The sequence below is a fragment of the Crocuta crocuta genome, unplaced genomic scaffold (assembly GCF_008692635.1).
Source record: "Crocuta crocuta isolate KB4526 unplaced genomic scaffold, BGI_CrCroc_1.0 scaffold97, whole genome shotgun sequence".
Lineage (NCBI taxonomy): Eukaryota > Metazoa > Chordata > Mammalia > Carnivora > Hyaenidae > Crocuta > Crocuta crocuta.
In genome coordinates, this window is record NW_027531999.1 from 7359957 (window position 1) to 7369953 (window position 9997).

Sequence of the window (9997 nt, forward strand, 5' to 3'; positions counted from 1 at the left end):
GGGGAGTGCCCACCTCTAATCGTGGGCGGATAAAGGGGAGGGGGCTGCGCAGGAGGAAAAGTATGAGGAGGAGGGAGGCCGGGCGGACCGCCGAGCCAAGGCGCCTGGCCGCGGGCCAGACGCAGCGTTCGAAATACAACTGCCTCGGCGGCGGCGGCGCCCGGGTGCCACCCGAAGCCCCGCTCACGTGCTCCCGCCCGGCGGCGGGGTTAAAGGGACAGGCCGGGGATCCCGGGACGGCTCGCCGCCGGCTTCGTCCCGCCAGCCGCCCGAGGTCGCCCCTGGGCGGTTGTCCTCGTCAGGCACGGTAATGTGACCGCGCCGGAGCCGCGTTTGGGGGGCTTGGCCTTTACCTGCACCTCCACGACGCGGAGCCAGCACCCTGCAGGAAGCGGCTAGCTGCACGCGCGGCAGAGTTGTAGTTCCCTGTGCGTGGGAAGGAACTGAGGGGGAGTGGGAACGGGCCCCCCAGCAGCCTGGCTCTGCCTGGGAATACCCTCATCACAGACTGCACGAGCCGAAGCGCGCGCGCGCGCACACACACACACAGACATACACTCTGATCCACATATGCACACTCGAACGGACGCATACATGCAGGAGCACACACGAACACACACCTACAGGAACGCAGATATACATGCGCATTCGCAGACACATGCACACGTGCATACAATGTGCACCCAGGCACACGGAACGCTATAGCCCCTACACTGACCATTTTTTTTTTTTTTTTCCTCTGGAAAAGAGTCGAGGCAACGCAGTCTCCCCTGCCCTTGGGTCTGGCGCTACGTACCCGGAATCCAATGCAGGGTAGAGGGGTTGCCCCGTGCGGGAACCCCATAGCTTCCTAAACATCACAATTGAGTCAACTGTCCAACTCTCCCTTTAATTTACCTTGATTTAACCTTTTCCCTAGGAGCTCCCTTTCTGCCAAGTCCTAATTTTATTGCTTGGGCTGTTTCTGAGTTATGTGAACACTGTAATGATCACAGTCCGTTTTAAAATGGTGGAGTGCATTTAAAAATGTACCACTTTTCATCCTTGAATAACAAAAAACTCTGGGAAAAAAATGAGGTTCGGATTTTCACACATCACGCCCAAAATTATTTTGGGCCAATTCCAAAATAAAAACTTTCACCCGAGGAAGAAATTTTCTTCCCCCAAATACAGACCACCGTGAAATAAAAAAGCCTACTTTACAGCCCTAAGCAGGGAGTTAGGCACAGCCAGATTCCGCTGTGCCTGTGGAGGAGGCGCGTGTAAATGTCTGCTTCGGCGCGGCGGCGCTGATTGGTCAACGATGCCATTTTAAATCCATTTCCAGCTGCCCTTTGCAGAGCTGGGACACTTAGCCGCACGTTGAGTGCCCTGCAGAAACCCACGGTTTCTCCGGGGTCTGGCAACGCTTAACTGTGATGGAGAGGGAGAGCCTCCATCCCTCCGGATGGAGCCCAACAGTTGACTGGGGAGGGAGGGGTCTAACAGGAACCAAAGGTTTTCTGCTGGGGCTTGGCTGAAAGATGGTATCTTCATCAAAGGGATTGAAATTTCACGTACTAACGATTGCAGTGACATTTCCTAACTGCCAAGTTTGCACATTTTTTAATGTGATCACATTTGCACTGCGGTGTGCGCATTTTACTTGCACATACAAAACGGGCTTCTGGGTTTGTTTTTGTTGGCTTGCTTTTTGCAAGGACTAGAGATGAAATTCTGAGGATGAATGTAGGAGGTATCACCCAGGATTTCGGCCAGCCTACTGGGCACATTATATCTTCGGATTTTTCTTTCACATGCACACTGGCAGGCAAGAAGGAAATCCCCAAATTTTATTTTTGCATCAATCCTTTGGCTCTAAGAAAAGCACCAAAAAAATTGGGGGTGAGAGAAATGTCCAGCCACTTGTTTTCAGGCCACCGTCACTTTACTCTCAGACTATTTGACCCCTTTTGAATTTATAACAAGGCTATAAAACAAATACTGCATCAAATTTTATGTAACTCAGCTTTATATATTTTAATTCTTGGAAGCTGTATTTAATTTTTTCAAGTTTTTGTCTATTTTCTGTAGAAGAGACATTGCAATTTGTTTTTGAGACTTTAAAAATAGTATCATATATTTATGAAGGTGAATGGTTATGTTTAAAGAATGAATTTTTTCTAATGTTTACATTCGGGGGTTCCCCCCCCCAGTTTAAGTTGCTCAATTGTTTACTTCCCCTTCTTTATCTCACCATATTTTACCCATCCATTCAAGGTTAAACTCTTATTTCTAATTTGAAACCTTTCCAGGTGGTTTCTGTTCACATGAAACTATTTCTTTTCTTCTGCACCTACTATCAAACTGAACAATTAGCACTTTGGTTGTATATGTTAACAAGGTTTCTAATTATCTGATCCATGATTGAGTGTTCGGGTCAGGTCAGCTCCTCGGTGGGTGGTAAATCTATCCAGTGGACCCAATAGATACACAATACAATAGGTAGTATCACATGTAAAAGTTCTGTTTTAATTATATACTGCATGCATGTGAAAGTTGTATTCAGATGCTTTTTCCCCCACCTCCTAATATTTTGGAAATTGGTATATATCTTAGAGTTCAAGGTCTTTTGGCACTGTGTTTTCACATACTAGCCAGTATCTTTTCTATTTTAGGGGTATATATAGTACTGATGACACCATAGATTAGTGAAATACATGTAGTGAAGTCGATTTCTTACTGTCTCTTATCAGCTTTGCAGTGTTTGGTAAATCATTTCTCCTCTGTAGCTCATTTCTAAAATGAAAGGTCAGGGGAGCTTGAGTGGCTCAGTTGGTTAAGCATCTGACTTCGACTCAGGTCATGAGCTCATGGTTCGTGGGTTTGAGCCCTGCGTCAGGCTCTGTGCTGACGGCTAGCTCAGAGCCTGGAGCCTGTCTTCAGATTCTGTGTCTCCCTCTCTCTCTGACCCTCCCCTGCTCATTCTCTCTCTCTCTCTCTCTCAGAAATAAATAAAACATTAAAAAATTTTTTTAAATAAAAATAAATTAAATGTAAGGTCAATATAATCTCTGAGGGTTCTTCAGTTTGAACAGACTTTAAAACATGTGTGATATCTTGTTCTCTAGTTGTGTTTTGTTCACATGTAAATTATATGTAGATTCCATGGAGACACATAGTATTTCTAACACTTCTTTTTAGCACCAGTTATGTGTAGGTGGTGTTCAGTTTATGATAGACGTTTGGTACTTTCTAATTGATTGCTATGATGAAGTTACTCTTAATAAATTCCTATCTTATAAATGTCCTCATAAGATGAGACAAGCATTACATATTTAAAATACCTTTGACTAAAGGAAGATGCATCTGTGATGAAGGGATAGATTTCTCACACTGCACTTTATCACATTATATTTATAGTTTAACATAGCCATAAATGAAGGAATAATTTAAGGATTTTCTCAGATTACAACCAATTGAATTAATCATAGATGTAGATGTATTTTATATGTAATTACACAGATTTATTACAACCAGATATTTTGTCTTTTGGGTTTTTTACAAATTTTTTTTTACATTTATTTATTTTTGAGAGACAGAGAGAAACAGAGCACATGTGGGGAAGGGGCAGAGAGAGAGCTCCAGGCTCTGAGCCGTCAGCACAGAACCTGACGTGAGGCTCGAACTCAAAAACTATGAGATCATGACCTGAGCCAAAGTTGAACGCTTAATCAACTGAGCCACCCAGGCACCCCAATACAACCAGATATTTTGAAAATCGATCTATTTGGGGAGTCACAGAAAAAATTATACCTAATATTTAGCAAACAGAATGCATAATATATACATATACATAAACATATACATGTATAGTATACAGGAGCTCAGTATAGTGCAAGGTAAACACATATTTCTGAAAAATACTTCCAACATTTTGACAGGACTCATTTACACTGCTTAAACTCATAATTTTAGAGATTGTGTCTTTTAAAATATGCTTAGTGTTTAGTGAAATGTAGGAAAAATAGTCTCTAAAAGTTTCCCTACATTATCACCAAGAAAAAATATATGCTGCTGAGTTAACATTTTATTGGTTAACAATGTCGGGGTGGGGAGGTGAACAGGCTTTCTAGTTCTATAGACAGAGAATCACCAAACAAAATGAATTTGTCCACTCATTCATTCATTCATTCATTCAACAAATATATATTGGGTTGGTTTTGCGCTAATCTCACCTCTTATTCTCTCAGGACTTGGGAAAACAATTCATCTGGAACTAGAGTAAAATCTCTTTTGAAATAAGTACATGCTCATATAAAATCTATTTACCTATTATGTTAAGCTTTTCATTTACCCTTAACAAATCTTTACTCTCCTTTATCCAATCCATAGTTCATTCAATAAATATTTATTAAGTAACTAATATGTGCTAGGATTCACAGAAGATTCTTTTTGAAAGAAATCATGGAAGCGGATCAGAAACAGACTAGTGTTAGTTTTATTTCCATCTCTCATCTATTGACAATCAAGTGACTTTGGGTAGCAAGAAGAATATGAGCTTTTAAAGTAGTGTTTTTTAAAGTTTACTTATTTTGAGAGAAAGAGAGGGAGGGAGAGAAAGAGCAAGGAGGGAGGGGCAGAGAGAGAAGGGAGAGAGAGAGAATCCCAAGCAGGCTCCTCCACACTGTCAGTGCAGAGCCCCATATGGGACTCGAACTCAAGAACTATGAGATCATGACCTGAGCCAAAATCAAGAGACAGAGGCTCAACTGATTGAGCCACCCAGGTACCCCAAGAATATGAGTTTTTAAATCAGACTTAGGAGTAAATAAAAGCCATTTAAAAATGGCTCTTAAAACTTCTTGCCCCCTTGGTGTACATGTTCTGTGTAATCCCTGGGGCTATCATATGGATTGTGTTCCTATGATGGATTGTGTTCCTATGATTAGGTAATGTTAGGTGATACAGTTTACCTTAAAATAAGGAAATTATCCAAGTGAACTTGACCTAAGGATACGTGTGCTTTATAAGCAGGGTACTGGGGTGCCTGGGTGGCTCAGTCGGCCAAGTGTCCGACTTCAGCTCAGGTCATGATATCGCGGTTCATGGGTTCGAGCCCGCGTTGGGCTCTGTGCTGACAGCCAGCTCAGAGCCTGGAGCCTGCTTCAGATTCTGTGTCTCCCTCTGTCTCTGCCCCTCCCCCGCTCATGCTGTCTCTATCTCTCTCTCAGAAATAAATTTAATAAATTTAATAAATAAATAAATAAAAGCAAGGTATTACCTTTAGCTGATTTTAGGGGAGGAAGTTTAAGAATTGGAACTCAAGAAGGATTTGACTCGTCATTGTTGCTCTGAACATGGACACATGGCAAAGACTGTGGGTAGCCTCTGGGAGCTGAGAACAATCCCGGGCTTCCAGCCAGCAAGGAAACAGGGACCTGTTTTGTAGAAGCACAAGGAACTGAATTCTGCTAAAAAGAATGAGTTTGGAAGTAGAATCTTCCCCAGGGCCTCCTGGGAAGAACTCCCCTAGGCCAACACCTTGATTTCAGCTTTGTGATTCCCCCAAAGAGAACCAAGTCATGTTATACCTGACCTCTGACCTACAAAACTATAACCTAATAAATGGGTATTTTAACAGTGTTTAAGTCATGAAGTCTGTGCAGCAATAGAAAAGTGATATAAGGGGGATCTGGTCAGATAAACTTCCCCTCCTTTTTCTATCCCATGGACTGTTCCCAAAACACAGGTACTCACAGTTTGTCTGGAACTGTCCCAAGTGGTGATACCACACCTACCAAGCCACCTGCTGTGTCTCTTTGGCTTTTAAGAAAGCAATGGCCAGCATGGAAACACATCATCTTGTGTTGTTTCCATTCTTCTCTCTCTCTCTCTCTCTCTCCATCCCTCCCTTTCTTCCTTCCTTTCTCGCATTCTCCCATTTCTCTGTCTCAGTGCCTTAGAATTCCTCAGGCCATCATACTGGAGGGACAGTGGGTGGGGAGGGTTACATATTCAGACAATTCCATGTTACCCAGCCTCTGCCTCTAAACCACCTCAAGCTGATATAAAATAGATCAGAGAGATCTTTGCCGAGCCCTGTCCCCAATTGCAGATTTATGAGTAAAATAAACATTGTTTTTATTGGTAAGCCATAATTTTGGGGTGATTTGTCACATAACCATAGAAACTGGCCCATCTCGTTTTCCCTAAAACTAGTCTCTTTTTGCTTATCTCATCCCAACTAATAATCGTAAACAAGTGATTTGCTTAGCTGGGAGTCACTCTAACTCCTCTTTCTCTTTCCGCTTCAAGTGATCATCAAGTCCCTCCAGTTCTGCCCTCTGAATATGTCTTGCATCTTTCTCTCTGGGCTCTTAGCCTTCTGTCTTACATTTAAGAAACCCATTCTCTGTAATGCCTCTAGAAGAATCCGTGTCTTTTTTTAAATGTTTTTCTTTATTTCTGAGAGAGAGAGAGAGAGAGAGAGAGAATTAGCAGGGGAGGGTCAGAGAGAGAGGGAGAAACAGAATCCGAAGACAGGCTCCAGGCTCTGAGCTAGCTGTCAGCACAGAGCCCAACGGGCTGGAACCCATGAACCGCGAGATCATGACCTGAGCTGAAGTCGGACGCTCAACCAGCTGAGCCACCCAGGCGTCCCCATGTCTTTTTCATTTATTTTTATTATCCTTTTTTCTTATCACAAATGTAATAGTCCTTCTAGACTTTATTTTTTTAATTAAAAAATTATAAATTAGTTTATTCTATATGTACTGTTGTGAGACTTGCTCTTTTTTTTTCAAATAGTTTATTGTCAAGTTGGTTTCCATATAAAGTCCTTCTAGACTTTAAATGAAATAATATAGGTTCATGCTGCACATTCTGTTCCATAGCTTATTTTTATGCAAATAATGTCATGAATATTTTTATGTCAATGAACGTTCTTCTACACCACCACTTCTAATGGCTTTCTTTTATTCTGCAGTAACTATATATATATGTATATATAAATATGTACAAGTATATACATAAAATAGGACACCTGAAATTAAGCATTTGATAAAAATGCATCAAAAATTTTATGACATCCTTGTGAAAAAATAAATATGGGTTGGATGTCATGCATTCTTTGTGCTGACATCAACTTCAAAGACAGTCTCTATCAGCATCCTGGAATAATTTTCAAATGTTCAGATATCCTCAAGGTGGAAGAAAGGACTAACTATTGATGTCCAAATTAAAATTCAAAAAGATCTCAGCAAGCCCTAACACAATTTAAGAAGATGAATATGAAGTGTGCAATTAATTTCAAAAGGGAGAAACATATACCAGTACAAGGTAGAGAAAAGCGACTTAAAAGCAATTCCTAGGACTGCATCTAAGGTTAAAAAGCAGATATTGCCAGGTTCCACCTTATATCCATTCTGCCTTTCTAGTTTTGTAAAAGAACACCTACAGTGCTGAGTATAGCGATATGCCCAACTGTAAAACCACATTTCCCAATCTCCCTTCTAGATTGGGGCATTCCATGAAATATAAGCAGAAACCTTTGACAAGTACTTCTAGGAAAGCCCTTTAACTGGGGCTCACTCAACACAAAGGCCTCCATTTGCATATGGATGTCCAATTGTTCTGGACCCATTTGTTTAAAACACCTATCTTTGCTCAACATTTTCTTTTCTCCTGTCAAAGATCAGTTGACTATTCTTGTGTGGGTCTATTTCTGTGTCCTCTATTCTGTTCCATTGATCTATTCATCTATCCTTTTGTGAATAACACACTGTCTTGATTACCACAGCATTATAACAAAGCTTGAAGTTGAGTAGTGTCAGCTGTACTCCTTCAATATTAAGTTGACTAATCTGGATCTTTTGCCTATTTTATAAATTTTAAAATCAGCTTGTTGATCAATCCACAAAGGCATTTGCTGGGATTTTGATAAGGTTTATGTTGAATCCATAGGTCAAAGTAGGAAGAACTGACATCTTGACTCTATTGAGTCTTTCTATTCATAAACATGGAATATCTCTCCTTTTGTTAGTTCTTCTTCAATATATTTCATCAGACTTTTGAAATTTTCCTGTTATAGATATTGTACATATTTTGTTAGAATTATACCTAAGAATTTCATTTGGGGGGTGCTAATGTGGTAAAGTGGACTTAATTTCATATTCCACTTGCTTATTACTGATACACAGAAAAACAACTGATTTTAATACATTACCTTTGTAGCTACAACCTTGTTATAATCACTTATTAGTTACAGAATTGTTTTGTCAATTATTTTTATTTTTCTTTGTGAACAAAGATAGTTTTATTTCTTCTTTCCCACCCTATACACATTTTATTTCCTTTTCTTGTCTTATTGCATTAGCAGTTAGTCAATTACAGGTCAGGTTTCTTTACCCCAGTACTGGATTTGCTGTGGTTTCTGCTCTGGGAAGTTGTGATTCCCTGTATCCATTTCTCTCTTCAATTTTTCAGGTAGTGATTTACCTGTGATCCCACTTCTCTTATGCATCTAAGAATTTTTTTTCCTGCTTGTTCAACTTTCTATGTGTTAGGACAGAGTGGTGATTTATAAGCTCCTTATAACCCAGATTGGAACTCCAAGGTCCCTGCAACTGGCTTTTAAATAACGAGAGTAGAAAAGGTAATAATATCACTATACTTTGCCCTTGTCAATGTACATCAGGAAAATTATTTTCAGTTCTAGGCATTATGCTTGAAGAGGGATTTTGACAAAAATCATGCAATACAAGTGGGTTTTCCAAACATGTCATATGAAGATAATTTGAAGGAAATGGGTTGTTAGCCTAAAACCCATATGGTGTCAGTACAATCACCATATTAAAGTACTGCTATTTTGGGGGCACCTGGGTGGCTCAGTTGGTTAAGCATCCAATGGCTCAGGTCAGAGATCTGGCAGTTTGTGAGTTCGAGCCCCACGTTGGGCTCTGTGCTGACAGCTCGGAGCCTGGAGCCTGCTTCAGATTCTGTGTCTCCCTCTCTCTCTGACCCTCCCCTGCTCACACTGTGTGTGTGTGTCTCTCTCAGAAATAAATTTTTTAAAAAAACATAAAAATAAAGTCTCCTATCATATATGCATCATAGCTATATGATTATTACATATTTTATTTTATTTTTTTAATGTTTATTTATTTTGAGGAAGAGAGAGACACACACAGAGTGTGAACAAGGGAAGGGCGGGGGGTGGGGAGACACAGAATCTGAAGCAGGCTCCAGGTTCTGAGTTGTCAGCACAGAGCCTGATGCAGGGCTCAAACCCACGAACCGCGAGATCATGACTTGAGCCAGAGTCGGATGCTTAACTGACGGAGTCATCCACATGCCCCTAATTACTGCATATTTTAAATGTAACAACTACATTATCACCAAAATGAAATTTTAATCTGTACCATGTTTTTCATAATTTTTGTAATGTATACATTGTAATAAATTAGTGCCTGGGACCTACTATAATAGCAATAAAAAGCAGTAACAAATCATAATAAGACTCAATGATAGGGGTGCCTGGGTGGCTCTGTGGGTTAAGTGTCCTACTGTGGATCTCAGCTCAGGTCATGATCTCACAAACGGTGAGATCAAGCCTGAGTCGGGCTCTGTGCTGACAGTGCGGAGCCTGCTTAGGATTCTCTCTCTTGCCCTCTCTCTCTGCCCCTCCCCTGAGCTCTCTCTCTGTCTCTGCCTCTCTCTCTCAAAATAAATAAATAAACCTAAAAAAAAAAAGAATGAATGATAAAACACCCATTCGGTACCAAATCTTGTTTCAGGTACTGTTGGGGAAGGAGGCAAAGTTCAGGGAGAAACATGAAGGAGAGAAAAACAAAAACAAATCAGACTTGGGTATGGGTTCAGGCTTCAAAGAATCTAAAAAATGGCCAGAGTTACATGTACATAAGTCACTACAATTTAAAGCAGAAAAAGATAATCACTCTCAAGTGTGTGCTGAGTGAGTTCAAGGAAAGAAGAGATTTCTATGGTGTGGTGTTTA